The sequence below is a fragment of the Balaenoptera musculus genome, chromosome 6, assembly GCF_009873245.2.
Source record: "Balaenoptera musculus isolate JJ_BM4_2016_0621 chromosome 6, mBalMus1.pri.v3, whole genome shotgun sequence".
Taxonomy (NCBI): Eukaryota; Metazoa; Chordata; class Mammalia; order Artiodactyla; family Balaenopteridae; genus Balaenoptera; species Balaenoptera musculus.
In genome coordinates, this window is record NC_045790.1 from 103,369,771 (window position 1) to 103,383,646 (window position 13,876).

Genomic DNA, 13,876 nt, shown 5'->3' on the forward strand with positions numbered 1-13,876 from the left:
TCTGTTTCCTGGCATGATCTCTGCTTCCCAGAGGAGCTCAGGCCTGGCCCGGCTTCCTAGGGCGGAGAAGCACACGGTGCGACAGAGTGAGAGCGAGAGCGGGAGATAGAGAGAGAGAGAGAGAGAGAGAGAGAGAGAGTGTGTGTGTGTGTGTGTGTGTGTGTGTGTGTGTCTCTCCAGCCTTGCTGTTTGCGTTGTCGTCACATCTTCTTAATCAGCCTGTTTCTGGGAGCAATGACTTCATCTCCTGTGATTCTCAACACAGCCATTGTGCAGCGTCCGTGGAAAGATTGGGCCTGGCACCGTCCATATTCCCCTAATGAATGGGGTTGGGAGAGCCGGCTGGCGGGCCCTGGCCTGACCTGATCGGGGGCTTGTGGTCAGGTCTGCCTCCAAGAGACTCCCCTTCCAGTGGTCACCCTTAGATCTAGGCTCACGGACCCTGGCCCGCCCCGTGCAGCAAATTCAAGGAGCCAGGGCACACACTGCGCTGTGGGCAGGGCGGTCACACCCAGTCTCTGCCCTCAGGGACGCCTGCTGGAGGAGGAGGTGAACTGACCCTGCGTCAGAGGGGCTGTGGGTGGACAGGGAAAGGAGTGAGGGCCCCCCTGGGGCTCAGGGACGCTCCTCAGAGTTGGTGGTTGGGCCACAGGGCGGAAGTGAAGGCTGGTGGCAGGCTTCCCTGGGGAGAGGAGGGAAGGGCTTGCTGGCGGGCCTGGTGGCGTGTGTCGCTGGCCACGTGTGGTGTGCGTCGGCCTGGGGGGTGGCAGGGGATAGAGTGGAAGATGGCGGGAAGGCAGGACTCGATCCTGGAGGTGACTGGGAGCAGGAAGGATTTGAAGAGGAGCCGGGGCCTGATTTCGAGGCAGCTCCCTGCCTGTGGGAGGGGGCCTGGAAGGAGGAGGAACAAGCTGGCAGTTGAGAGCCTGGCCCCCTTTTGCCTTTCTCCTCAAGGGGGAGGGTCTCCTCGCCCCCTCCGCCATACTGCCAGGAGCCCCAGCCCCTACCCCGCAAGGAGGCAGTGAGCGCGGGGCCTTAGGGTGGTCTCTGAAGAATGTTGTCTGGGCTTGGGCAGCTGAGCCTCAGTCCCCGAAGCCCATCCCCACTGCAGGCTCATTTACAACCTTGTCTGGAGGCAGGGGGAGGGGTTGAATGACCCCTGGCAGGATGTAGTGCCGTGAGTGGGAATACACTGTGTCACACTCCCGGCCAGGACATGGAGGTGGGGGGGACCCCGCCAGCTCCCCATCTGGGGGTTCCCCGGGCCCCACTATATGGAACAGGCCCCTGAGTGAGACTGCCTGCCTGAATCCAGCTCCAGAGCCTTGAGCACGTTACCTAACCTGTCCGAACTTCACTCTGCATCTCTGTTAATGGGACACTTGTTGTACCTGCTTCCCACGGTATGTGTGAGGGTTATTGGTTTTTAAGGGGAAGGGCTTAGCAGAGTGTCCACACGTAGGAGGTGCCCAGTCTGCTTAGCTGTGGCAGAGGCGGCCGTGGGGTAGGGGCCGGGGGAGGGCGATTATGTTCACCGTCATTATCAAGGCTCCCTTAGGTTTCCAAGAGCCACAGGTGGGGAGTTGGGAGGGGTGATGGGAGAGCCAGCAGGTGGAGGTGGGGTGAGCCTGGTTGAAGGAGCAGAGAAGTGTGGGTCTTAGTCTTCACCGCTCCCAGACCTCAGGCAAGTCACTCATCTCTCCCAGCCTCAATTTCAGGGGCCAAGGAAGGAAGGCGTGAGAAAAGGCATGATGGTGGCCTGAGCCGGCAGGGGCAGGTGAGGGACTAACACATCTGTTAAGACTTCTATTTTCATTTCTTTCAATATTGAGGGACAACTAACTGCCTGCCTCTTGAGCGGACATCCAGCAGGGAAATGCTTTGAAAGGGGCCCTTCCCAAGCTGAGGTTGGCCACGTTCTTCCACAGAGGATGGTCCGCTCTCTTCCTTGCCCTGAGCACCACCCATCTTCCTTCATACGCCTTTACTGTCCCAGCTGTTCGGCATTGTCTTTTGTGGTAAGAAAACAGTTCAGCTTAGCAAACATTTCCTGAGCATCTTTCGTCTTCTTGGGTCTGTGTTGGACCCAGGGGATACAGGCATGGTTAAGATACTGACGCAACTATTAAGAGGGAGGACGATTGTTGAATTGTCTTGTGTGTAAAGATCTAAATGTAAAAGCAGCCTTCCTGGGGCCAGAGGCTCTGGGTTCTAGGCTCTTCTCCTTTCTGCCTGTGGGACTGTGGGCAAATTATAGTAAGTCCCCTACATACGAAAGAGTTCCGTTCCGAGAGCGTGTTCGCAAGTCCAATTTTGTTCGTAAGTCCAACAAAGTTAGCCTAGGTACTCAACTAACACAATCGGCTATATAGTACTGTACTGTAATAGGTTTATAATACTTTTCACACAAATAATACATAAAAAACAAACACAAAAAATTAAAACATTTTTAGTCTTAACAGTACAGTAGCTTGAGAAGTACAGTAGTACCAGCTACATCACTGCTGGTTTTACGCTTGCTTCCGGACATCCTGGGCTTGAAATAAAGATACTGTAGTACTGTACTCTATACAGTACTGTACAGTAAAGTACACAAAAGCACAACCACTTGTAGAGGATGCACGCATGTGACAGTGTACGCCAGACACATGCACTAACTTATGTGATTGGACATGCAAATGCATGTTTGAATCTTTGAAAGTTTGCCCCTCAAAGGTTCGCATGTAGGGGACTTACATACAGGACCTCTGAGCCTCAGTTTTTTCAATTCAGAACCTGGGTCAGTCTCTGGTGGTCCCTCAGTAAGAAGGCTCTGCAATCACTTTTGGATTATTCACTTACTGTGTCCTCTCCAGGGAGATTCGAAGTACAGTTTCAGGGCAGAGCCAGAAGAACAGACTCCAGAGTTGGTAGACTGGCCTGACCCAAGTTTGAATCCAGTTCTGCAACTTAATATTTATGTAACATTGGGCAAATTACATCCTAAATCTCTGTGGGACTGGGTTTTCTCAGATGTAAAATGGGTATGATGATATGCCTGATATGCTATGTCCCGGCTCTTAGGGAACTCAGCAGTCATATTAAAGCTGCTATGAATCTCTTCTCCCCAAATACAGTGCCTGCTCCATGCCAAACACACCCCCAAGCCCCCTCTCCCCAGCTCCGCATATCGGAGGGGAGCCAGTTAGTGGAGGTCTTCAGCCTGCCCTACTGGGAAAAGAGGATGGGGAGACAGTAACTGTAGCCCCAGACCTGCAGCTGACCGAGGAGCCTGAGGATGGGCCCCCAGAAACAATTCCAGGTGGGGCGCGGGCCTCCACAGAGAGCCTCCCCCCCCCGCCCCCCGACTCCCGCAGTGGGCAGCAGGGGTCAAATGGTTTTAAACCTCCTTGATTTGCATATATACTAGTTTGGCATTCTGTCTTGCTTTATTAAAAAAATGTTTGCTAATGAAATTAATAGTGTAAACAAGATTTGGGGAGGGCAGGCGGCCAGGGGAGGGGGTTATTTAGCACACTTCAAAGGACACCCTGCTCCAGCATCTCAGCCACGCCATTTGCATACGTAATGATCGTGCTAATTATAGGTGGCCTCATCTGTTAACAACAAGTTTGCCAGGCTGTGCTACATCATTGTAATCACCCAGTCAGAATTCTCTGGCATGCTTTTCACTAAAGATAACAACGATAATAATAGTGCCTATCATTTTTGCCCCCTTGCTACGTGCCAGGCATCCTACCAGGCACTTGACAGTCATCATCTCATTTAATCTTCACAACAGCTCTGTGTCCCAGAGATTCTTATCTCCTGTGTATAGAGGATGAAACTGAGGTACAGAGAGGTTAGGTAACTTCCCTGGGCGCACACAGCCAAGAGCTGGCAGTTGCGGAAAAGACCCGAGGTCTCGCTAACTCTCGTGCTTCTTCCACTCTGCGGCACTTCTTCTCTGGGGAGACTTGACACACAGGCTCACTCTATCTCGTTCTCATTTGGTCCTCTCAGAAACCCCCCCGTTTCTGCTGAAGGGGAAGCTGAGACCCTAACAGGTTATTGAGGGCTGTGCAGGAGGCGAGCCCAGGATCTCTAACTTCTAGGGTAAAGCCATCCCCGCGTCCCCACGTACCTGCCCGCAGTGTGTGTGTGTGTGTGTGTGTGTGTGTGTGTGTGTGTGTGTGTGTGTGTGTGTGTGTGTGTGTGTGTGTGTGTGTGTGGCGGGGGGGGGCGGGGAAGCGGCCCCTCAGCCTCCCTTGAGGTCTTGAGGAGAGGACGGTGTCCCTCGCCTCTCCCACTCAAGCAGGGCTGGGCTTGGCCTCACTGCCAAAGAAAATTATGAGACAGTAAACAGATGGGAGGACACCAGCATGTCCTAACTGGCTTTACACGTGTTGTCACTAAGTCAGAGGTTGCACACGGGTGGCTTGTGGCCATGTGTAGCCCACAGGCAGGTTTCATTTGGTCTGGGAGGGTGAAAGGTGTTTTTTGGTGTTTTAAAAAAAAAAACCGTTCCCCATATTTAAGCACTCCCAAAACATTCACATTCAACATTCACCAGAAAAATCTGGATTTCTGGCTTTTCTTGAACAAACAGATGTGGCAGTGTTGGGACTGTATTCCTGCAGGGCAGAGAACCAGCCTCTGCAGTTCATCTCAGATTCCTTTTACTCCCCAGAAGGCCTTCGAGTTTGCTTAGCCTGCACTAGCTCTTCCCAGTGATCCTGGGAGGGGTGTATGGGGGGATAGGGTTCCCATTCTAGAGATGACGAGCCTGGGATCTGAGTGGGCCGCTCCACAAGGCTGTTGTCAGCTAGGCCTTAAACCTCCATCCTCACCGTCCACCTTGTGTGGTTTTCACTACACCTCGCTGCCTCCCAGCCATGTCCAACTCCACTGTCCGCCAAGGCAAGAAGGAAACCTTTCACAGGCCTAATGACTCAAAAATAACCAACCGTGAGCCCAGGGAAGTGTTCCTGTCTCCCCTTCTCCTTTTCCACCCTCCCCGAGACCAGAGGGGACATGGGAAACCTATTCATTTAAACTCAATTATTTTCTCGAAGACAGAACGGAACTGAATTGGGTCAACGGCTGTATTTGCTGTGCTCAGCTCTTTCCCCTGCAACAACGGCACCCACTGGCTGTGTTGCTGGGCTCCGTGCCACCAGGCTCACCAGTTAGAACTCCGTATCGGTGGCCGTTCCTTGGAAAACTTGACTGAAGGAGGGGAGCCCCCTCTGCTCGTTCACCCAACAGGCTGCAGGAGCGGGGGTCTGGAATCACGTGGCTACCACCTTCCAAACCTAGGCTGCCCAACTGTAGTCTGCAGTGGAGGCGATTCTGACAGAGGAGTGCCTTACAGATGAGCAAACAGACACCCAGAGAAATTAAGTGCCTGCTGGAAAGGCAGGCCTTGAGCCAGACACGACAGGGACCTTACTAGCCGTGTTGCTCGGAGCAGAGTACTTGACTGCTCTGCACTTCTGTCTCCCCGTCTTGTAAATGAGGCAAAGAACTTGACACACCTCCTGGGGCCAGGCAGTGACGATGTAAACGTGACACAGTGTGCCCGGCGCCTGCCCCCAGTTAACTCGTCCGTCCGCACTCCTTCCCTTGCACGGTGTGCCAGGCACAGAGCTTGGTGGGGGTCCCAGATCTCAGGAGGAGGCTCTACTGGGATGCCCTCCTCTCTTTGAAGCCTCTCCCAATTCCTTACCCCCAAACCGGAACTGTTCCTGCCATCATTATAGGTCCTCTGTTGGGCCAGGCCCTGCTCTGGACACTTCCGCAGTTTCCTCGGGGCCCACGGCCTGTTTAGTGTGTTTCTGGCGCTAATGGCTGTACGCACCCCTCCCCCACTGGACTGCCAACTTCTTGAGGGCAGAGACCGCGTGTCTTGTTGACCTGCCCGTGTCCTGGGTCACTCCCTGTCTAGATGTGTGGCCTTGGACTGGATGTTTAACCTTGGTGGGCCTGTTTTCCCATCTGTAAAATGGGAATAGTGATGCCTCCTTCCGACGCACGTCACGGAGTGGAGGCCAGTAGTGTCAGACGCGGCAGCGCTGCAGCAGATTGTCAGAAAACATGTGGAGAAAATCAAATCAGACGCTTGCGCTCCACTCCCTAGAAGCAGCGAACCTCTAAGAGCGGGGCTCTGGGGGATCGTGGGAGGGGTTGTAAGCGCCGCCTTGTTGCAGAATTGCTGTCTGCTTACATGGAGAAGAGCGGACAGGGCGGTGGCCTGTGGGCCTCGCCTCACTTCCTCCATCTTCTCTGCTGCTCCGGCCTCACGGTTATTCCAGTTCCCAGTGGTGGAGCTGGATGGGTTAGGAACCCCAGGTCCCAGTGCCTGGCATTGTACCTCCCCTTCTGGCAGCGTTAGAACCTGGAGGTGGAGCAGGGCCTCCCCCCTGCATCCCCATCGCCGGTTCCAGGGGTTGGGGCGGGGTTAAGGGGACGGTTCAGGGAGGTTTGAATTCCCTGACCTTTCAGAGTTGTGACGTTAGGGGGCGTGTGTAACCTTGGCCTGGTGTAGACCTGGTGGGGTGGTGGCTGCGGCGACAGGGCTTGGGGCCTGGGCAGTAGGTGACCCAGCCAGAGACACAGAAGCCGGGCTCTGGTGGGAGCTCAGTGAGTAGCACTGGAGTCTCTGGGCAGGGGCTTAGGGATCATCTAAGTCTTGATCACAAACTGACCCAGCGTCCTGTGCAGCCAGGGCAGCAGTCACAGGCTCCTGAACTGGAACCGTCCCCTCCCCTCACCCCTTGATAGCGCTCAGGTCCTGGAACACCACGCGGGTTGTTGCCCAGGACTTGGCACCTTGACAACCAAGAAAGAGAAGTGCTGACCACGTCTCATTGCCTGTTGAGTAAATTTACTCTGTGTTTTTCCCAGGAGGCGTCACATGGGTAGGAATTTACTCCCCCTAAATGCTTTGATGGAAACATTACGGTTTTTCAGTGAACGTGTGTCAACGTCGCTGTAGGGGGAAAGGTTCCAGGATTCTCTGCCAGCTGAAGTCATCACCACAAGACAGTGGTTGGGGGCCTGGCGGATGGGGTAGATGCAACCAGGCTGGTGGGGGGAGGCAGCCAGAGGGCCGGAGCCCAGCCGGCCTTTCGGGAGGGAGGAGGGGGTCTGAGCGGGTGGAGAGGGAGGGGGAGCTGGGAGGCTGCAGGCTGACAATATACATTAACACCCTCCCAACCCGCCCCCCACCCGTGGCACAAAACAAAGGGAGTGGGGAACTTGAGGGGTGGGGACGGAGAACAGAGGCTCTGGAATGGTGAGCACTGACAGCTCAGACCAGGAAGACAGGCTGCGGCCAGGTTGTGGAGGGGCCTGGAATTGCAGCTCCTACCAGTAACTAGCTGTGTGACCTTGAGCAACTTTTCCAACCTCTCTGTGCTTCAGCTTCATTTTAGTAAAATATCCCTGTGGATACCCACAGCTTATGGCTCTTTGGAAGATTAAGAAGATAATGTATGTAAAATACCTAGCACTGGGCCTGGCACATAGCTGGTGCCAGAACACATTTGTTGCTTGTTGGTGATGATAAAACCACACAAGCATAGATGTGTTCACATAAATTAACAGCTGGGGCACATTGAAACTGCTACCCAGAGTTGGCCCTCAGTCTAATACCGAGTTTGTTTCTCAGCTTCAGCTGAGTACAGCAGTGGTCTCTTCAGAAGCCGTTGTCCATGAACAGCCAGGGCCGGGGGCTGACTGTCCTCTGCGGGGCATCCCTCTTCGGTCTTGTGCCTGCTTCTGGCCTGCAGACTCACCTGGATGGAGGCAGTGGGTTACAGCAGCGCCCTCCTCTGGCTGAGGCAGTTCTGGGCAGGCCGCAAAGGGCCTCCGTCCTCTACACAGCCTCTGGAAAGGACAGTGCTGTGGTCACAAGAAAGGTCCTCCCTCCCAGGATATGAGTATCTCTCTCCCCAAGGGGATATACAAGCATTGCCTGGAAGTGCTCCTTGACAGTCTTGGGGCTGGCTCCCTTGTACCCCAGGAAATGGGAAGCTCCTTGAGGAAGGTAGGTTCCAGGGTCTCCCACAGGGCCTGGCCCAGTTGGTGAGACACCTTCAGATCTGAAAGGTCATGAGACATCTGGGCTCTGAGCTTTTGGGAGAAGAGGTCCATCACACATTTATTGAGTCCTAGGACTTGAAGAACCAGAGATGAATAGACCCCAAGGAGGGCCTGACAGGACAGGCAGCAGGACCCAGGAGAAAGGGAGGAGGACTGGGAATTCAGGAAGAGAGGGAGAGTTCACATACCTCCTGGGCCTGGGGACACTGGGAAAAGGCTTCCCTGAGGTGGGGCAGTTAAGCTGGGCCTTGAAAGGTGAATGAGAATTGGAGATTGGGGCAGGAGGGGAGATGAGTGGGAGCAGAGGCGTGGCCATGAGAGAGGGCAGGGATGCCTGGGGAAGAGCAGAAGAGGGCCTGTGGCTGGTGGGGGTGTGTGTGAAGGTGAGGAGTGTGCAGTGGGTGGGTGGGGCCTAATGATTAGGGAGACCTGGTCACTGGGGGCACTGGAACCAGGAGTTACGGGGTCAGCTTCTGAAATTCCAAGGACGCTCGCTGTGTTCTCACTCCCTTTCACATATTATTCAAGATGGCTCTGAAAGCAGCTTGCAAGAGGTTATGCAGTCCCCTGAGCTGAGGCTAGAAGGGTAAGGAGGAAGCACCTTATTCAAGGTCAAATAGCTGGTTAGTACATCTTCTGAACCCCAGAGACAGGCTCGTTTCTTTTTAGCTTGTGACCCCCTCCTGTGACAGCTGTCATGCAGAGGGAGAGGTCCTGTCACAGGGGCCTATTTTGTTATAAAAAGACATTAGAACTGTGTGGATCAACCAGTGGGGGTGGCTTCCTGCCTGGGGGAAATCCGGGAAGGCTCCCAGGAGGAGGGGGTATTAGAATTAGGGAGATAAGAGGGGACCAGTAAATAGGTACAAATGGCTGTCTGGGGCGAGGCACGTCTATTGTACTTTCAGATGTGGCTGGGCCAACTTGTGCAAGTGATTGAGCTTCTCTAGACTTGATTTCTTCATTTGTAAAGTGGTTACAGTATCTGCCTTACCTTTTTATTGCTATTATTGTGTTTAAGTGGGAGGCCTGCTTGGGGCCTGCGCCCTGGAGGAATGCTCGGAGATGGGCTCTGTCCCCTCCATCTCTGGTGCCTTGGATGCTCTGGGAGCCAAAGGGGCTTCTTCTGCCCTAGGGCCTCCCTTGGTGACTACGGCCTCACCTCTCCCCGGTTTTGAAATTTTATTAAGACATTGGATAGACCCAGATGAAGCTGCGAGGGGAAACCTCACCTCAGAAGGAAGGGAACCACCACCATAAGTGCACCTCTGGCTAAGAGTTCTTTGGGCTTTGGGGGTGTGAGCAGATGCAGATGGGGGGGGCGGGTTTTGTTAGATTACCTGTGGTCAGGATCACCTGTGCTCAGAACAGAGCTGAGCCCAAGCAAGGACACAGCAGGGGACAGAGTGAGTTACTTCCCAGGTTGGGGGCTGCTTTGGGGTTACAGTCAGATCTCTTCACCAGCCCTGCAGGTGCCCCAGCCAGAGTGCTGCCTACCTGCACACAGTAGGTGCCTGACAGTCTGGCACTTAATAGGAGCTCAGTTGTTGCTGAGGGTCTGGATCAGGCTGAAATTACCATGGGCTGAACTGGGGCTTATGAGCCTCTGGCGTAGAGGCTATGGAGTATGCAGGACCCCAGGCAGGGGCGCTATTCTCCCACCGGCCTGTTTATCCATATTTACATGGAGGGATTGGATTCCATAATCCCGTTGCACCAGAAAGTTATGCAGCAGCCACTCTACTTTGATTAGCCCCTCCAGATGGTGGCTGTTAAGGGAGGTGTGTGATTCCCTGTGTGTGGTAGAGGCTCAATACTTGGAAAACGTTGCTGTGGCTTTTCAAGCAGGATGGCAAAGCGGGTAACCCCAGGCGAAAATGTCAGGTTGGCTGGGTGTGCCTTTCCCAGAGGGATTTTCAGTTCAGTAAGGGCCCTGTCAGGGTGACCCAAGGATGAACGAACCCCCCAGGCCAGCGGGTGGGGCAGCATTTGGGCTTCTGGGTCTGACTGCCCCTGTCGTCCTGTAGCATTCACAAACCTGCGCAGCTCACCCCCTTGTCTCTTCCCTCCGGCACTTAACCCTCCCCCTCTGTCCTGCTGGCCCAGCCCCGGATACAGGAGAGCAACCGCCCTGGGAGGGCGCTTGAACCCAGTTCTTCCCAAAAGGTCTAGCTCCAAGGAGTCGGTGCAGGGAGTCGGGAGCCCTGTTTGACTGGGTGACCGTAGTAGGCAAATCCCCGGCTTTGTCTGCACCTCCGTTTCTGTTCGCATTTTTTAAATGCCCGAATGGAAGTGCGGGAGAGGGAGGGTACTGGCCCTCGGGGGGGTGGGGGCCTCGGGACTGCTGCTCTGAGCCCGACGAACTCCGGCGGGGCCTCCGCGGGCAGTCGGGGGTGGGCCGGGCCTCGTCCCCGCCCGCGTCCGGAGCACAGTGGCGGGTTGGGGCGGAAAGTGGTTGCAGCTGGGGGCAGCTGGCCGCGGAATGTCCCCTGCCGCCGGGCCTGGGAAGGCAGGGCCAGCGGCTCGGGGGGGCGGGCTGAGGGCGGGGCTTCGTGGGGGCGGAGCCGGCCGCTTCCGGCCTGGAGCGCGAGGGGCGTGGCGCCGCGGGGTCGGAGCCTGGAACGCTCCAGGAGCTGGATGCGGGGGAGGTGGTTTTGGCGCGCCCCCGAGTCTTTCGGTCACCCCAGCTCCCACTTAGCTTTGGCCGGCCTGTCTCAGGCCAGCCAGAAGGACACTAGTATTCGATCAGGACATCTGTTAGTGCCTACTTTGTGCCAGGCACTGGCCCGAGGTGTGCCGGGCCTACCAGGTGAACAGGCCCCTACGTTTTCCAGGTGGGAGGAGGAGGGGGCCCAAGCTTGTTTCAGATCAGTACCATGAGGAAAGTGAAGCTGAGTGATAACTTGGGGTGGGGGTGGAAGTTGCTCCTTTGGTTAGAACCACCTCTACTAGGACGCGCGCGACAATTGATCTGAGAGCAGAATGAGGAGAAACCAGCCTGGCCTAGAGCCCGGGCCAAGCAGAGGGAACGGCAAGTGCAAAGGCCCGGAGGCGGGACTCGGGCGGGGTATGACCCTGGGCGGAGTCAGCGCTTTGGGGAGGAGCCTGAGACTCCTCTGCGAGCCTTGTTCCAGCCTCCCGGACCGGGAGCTCGGTTCCAGGGCCCGCACCCCGCCCAGGTGCCTTTGGAGGGCGACCTGCTCGTGGCTGAAAGTGCGTCTTTCTAGACTTCTTGGACCTGGAGTTTGTGCCATGTGGTTACCTGTGTGGAAGACTGTAATTTTCCACTTGTTCCGTGGAGGATCCGGAAACCTCTAGACGTTGTCACCGGTGTGTTTTTTTAAGTCGTTTCTGAAATTTCAACTTGGAAGACAGAGTCAGCACGTGCTTTGCGGGAAGGGGAAACCTGCCTGGTCACAGCTCTTAGATGCTGGCCTGGACTGAGCGGTCCCCTGATCTGGCCGGGAGAGGCACCTGGGTGCCCGCCATCCTCAGGAATGGGCCTCTGTGGCCTCGGACTCCTCGGTGATAACCTCGGCAAGATCCTGGGCCGGGCCGGAGGAGCTGCTCTGTGGAGACCCGGCCGTCCTCGAAAGCCAGATCTGGCTCCCAGGCCCCTGGTGCCCAGACCAGGGTCAGCCCAGAGGCCTATCCCTCCGCCAAGGTCTGTGGGTGGCTCTGCCTGGGGAAGGGGGTGCAGGAAACTTCCTGCCCTGGGGGTGGGCACCTCGATGGCTGTGGGTGGAGGCCGGAGGGTGTGGAGCTGTTTCTCCAAGGGGGCCCAGCCCTGGGAGCCCACCCACTCTCCGGCCAGGGCCTTGTTGATGCCCCACAGCCCCTCCCGAGCAGCCTGGTTTTCACGCTGGCCTCGGGGGAAGAATGGGAGACCCCCACCAGCTTGGAAGGAAGGGGGAAGGTGGGGGCTGGGTTGCTTGACTGGCTCCTCCCTCCTGGGAACCAGGCCCAGTCCTCCTGGGAGCTTCAAGTCTTCGGGATCCGGGTGGAGAGAAGCCCACTGAGCGGAGGACCGAGGAGGTGGAAGCAGGCAGGCAAAACTGTGGGGAAGGAGATCTAGGCCCAGGGAGCTGGTGGGGTTGGCAAGGTGGGCTGTGAGGAGGGGGCTTTGAACCCAAGCTGAGGAGCCAGTGAGGGCCCTCGGGCTACTGTCCGCTTAGCCTGGGCCTCCCAGCGCAGGTGAGGAGCAGGGTGAAGCCGTGGGGGCTCCTAGCCACTGCCTCTTGGAGACAGATTTAATAATCCTAGGCTGTCTCTCTGACGGTTAGTATTGCAGGAGGGAAGCTTTAATCCCAAAACTTTTATTGATCCAGACACTAATAAAAAGTAAAGGGTTTTGTGGAGCAAGGTTTTTTGGAGCAAGGTTTTTTCCTTGTTTTCTACTCGAGCAAAGAACATCAGAGCCCTAAAACGCAAATTTGTTTTTCTGCCTCTCCCTAGGTTTGGGGAGCGGGGTGGGGCTTGGCCGTGTTCAGATTTCACCTCTCTAGGAGCCCTCCCTGACCGCGCACACCTGCAGTCATGCCTCTTCTCCACGGTTAAGCAGCTGCCCCTGTGCATCTAGTCTGTCCCCTAGGAGGGTTGGGGTGTCACAGAAGCCTTCCTGCTCACCTGCGACCCCGGGGTAGTGAGAGGCATCTGCCTTAAGGCAGCGAAGGCGTGGCTCTTGGCTTCTTGTGTCTTTCTGGGTTTGGTTCTCTTGCTGTCCTGTTCTTTGCTTCTTTGTTTTTGCATATTTATTTCATAAATACTTACTGAGTTCTTGCCAGACCCTCCCTTAGGATGCGGAAAGACAACAGAGCTTCCCTTCTGGCAGGAGAGACAGGCAATCATAAGTGAGTGGAGAAACAAATCAGTAATTCCAGATTGGGTGATATCAGTCAGGATTTTTGTCTGCTTTGTTCAGCACCTGGATTCCCAGTGCCTAAAATAGTGTCTGGCTCGCTGTTTGCACTTAATAAATATTTGCTGGCTGAACGAACAAGATGATGTGAAGGAAACAGCCAAGTGTTTCCGTGGGGAGTAATGGGGGCGGGGCAGGACCTGTTGTAGCCGGGGCGGTCCGGGGGAGGACTGAGTTCCACCGGCCTCCTGAAGCCAGCCTTTACGAGAAGGGGGTGGAACTAGAGCTCCTGCCTGAGGGAGCAGCGAGTGCAAAGTCCCCGAGGGCGGGAAAGCAGTGGCTTCCAGTTGGGGGATGGGGATTGCCAGATGAGGTCAGAGGGTGGGCCGGTCACTCTCGCGGACTTCTTTCCCTGGGGAGGAGTTCGGATTTATTCAAATTGCTGTAGGGAGTCACTGGAGGGTTTTTAGCCCCAGAGTTAAATAATCTGATTTGCCTTTCTAAAGAGTCCCTCTGACTCCTGGGTGGGGAGGCGGGGTAGGGCTGGTGAAGAGGCGTGGACAGGTGTGAGAGATTTTAGAGGCGGTAGCGGTAGGATTTGCTGATGGATTGGGTTCTGGAGGCCAGGGAGAGGGAGGGTGGCTGGCTTCTGAGACTCCTGGCTTAAGCTGCTGAGACAAAGCTCCACTTTGGACATTTCAGATTTGAGGTTCTGTGAGGTGTCAGCATTTAGATAAGTGAGTCTGGAGGGCAGAGTAGGGGAGGGCTGGGATAGAAACTTTGGAGTCTTGAGCCCTGGAGGTGTTTAAAGCTAAGGCGTGGATGCGATCACCAAAGGAGAGTGTTTTACTGAAGGAGAGTGCACCCATGTCAGAGCCTGAGAAACTCCAGCACCTGGCGGAAAGGTGGTGTGGTACTGGGAAAGCAGGGCAG

At 55.6% G+C, this 13,876-nt stretch overlaps 1 protein-coding gene across 15 annotated transcripts in view; it reads left to right on the forward strand.

The window, feature by feature from the left end:
• LOC118896682 (DAB2 interacting protein) overlaps positions 1 to 13,876 on the forward strand; it is a 193,638-nt gene that overhangs the window by 135,649 nt on the left and 44,113 nt on the right. Inside the window, exon 1 of one of the 15 annotated variants that reach the window (XM_036854849.1) lies at positions 11,623 to 11,749. The exons of the other annotated variants lie outside the window; for them this stretch is intronic. The gene's annotated coding sequence lies outside the window, so the exon portion shown is untranslated. Of the gene's footprint in view, positions 1 to 11,622; positions 11,750 to 13,876 lie in introns of those variants that run through there. 15 annotated transcript variants of the gene reach the window in all.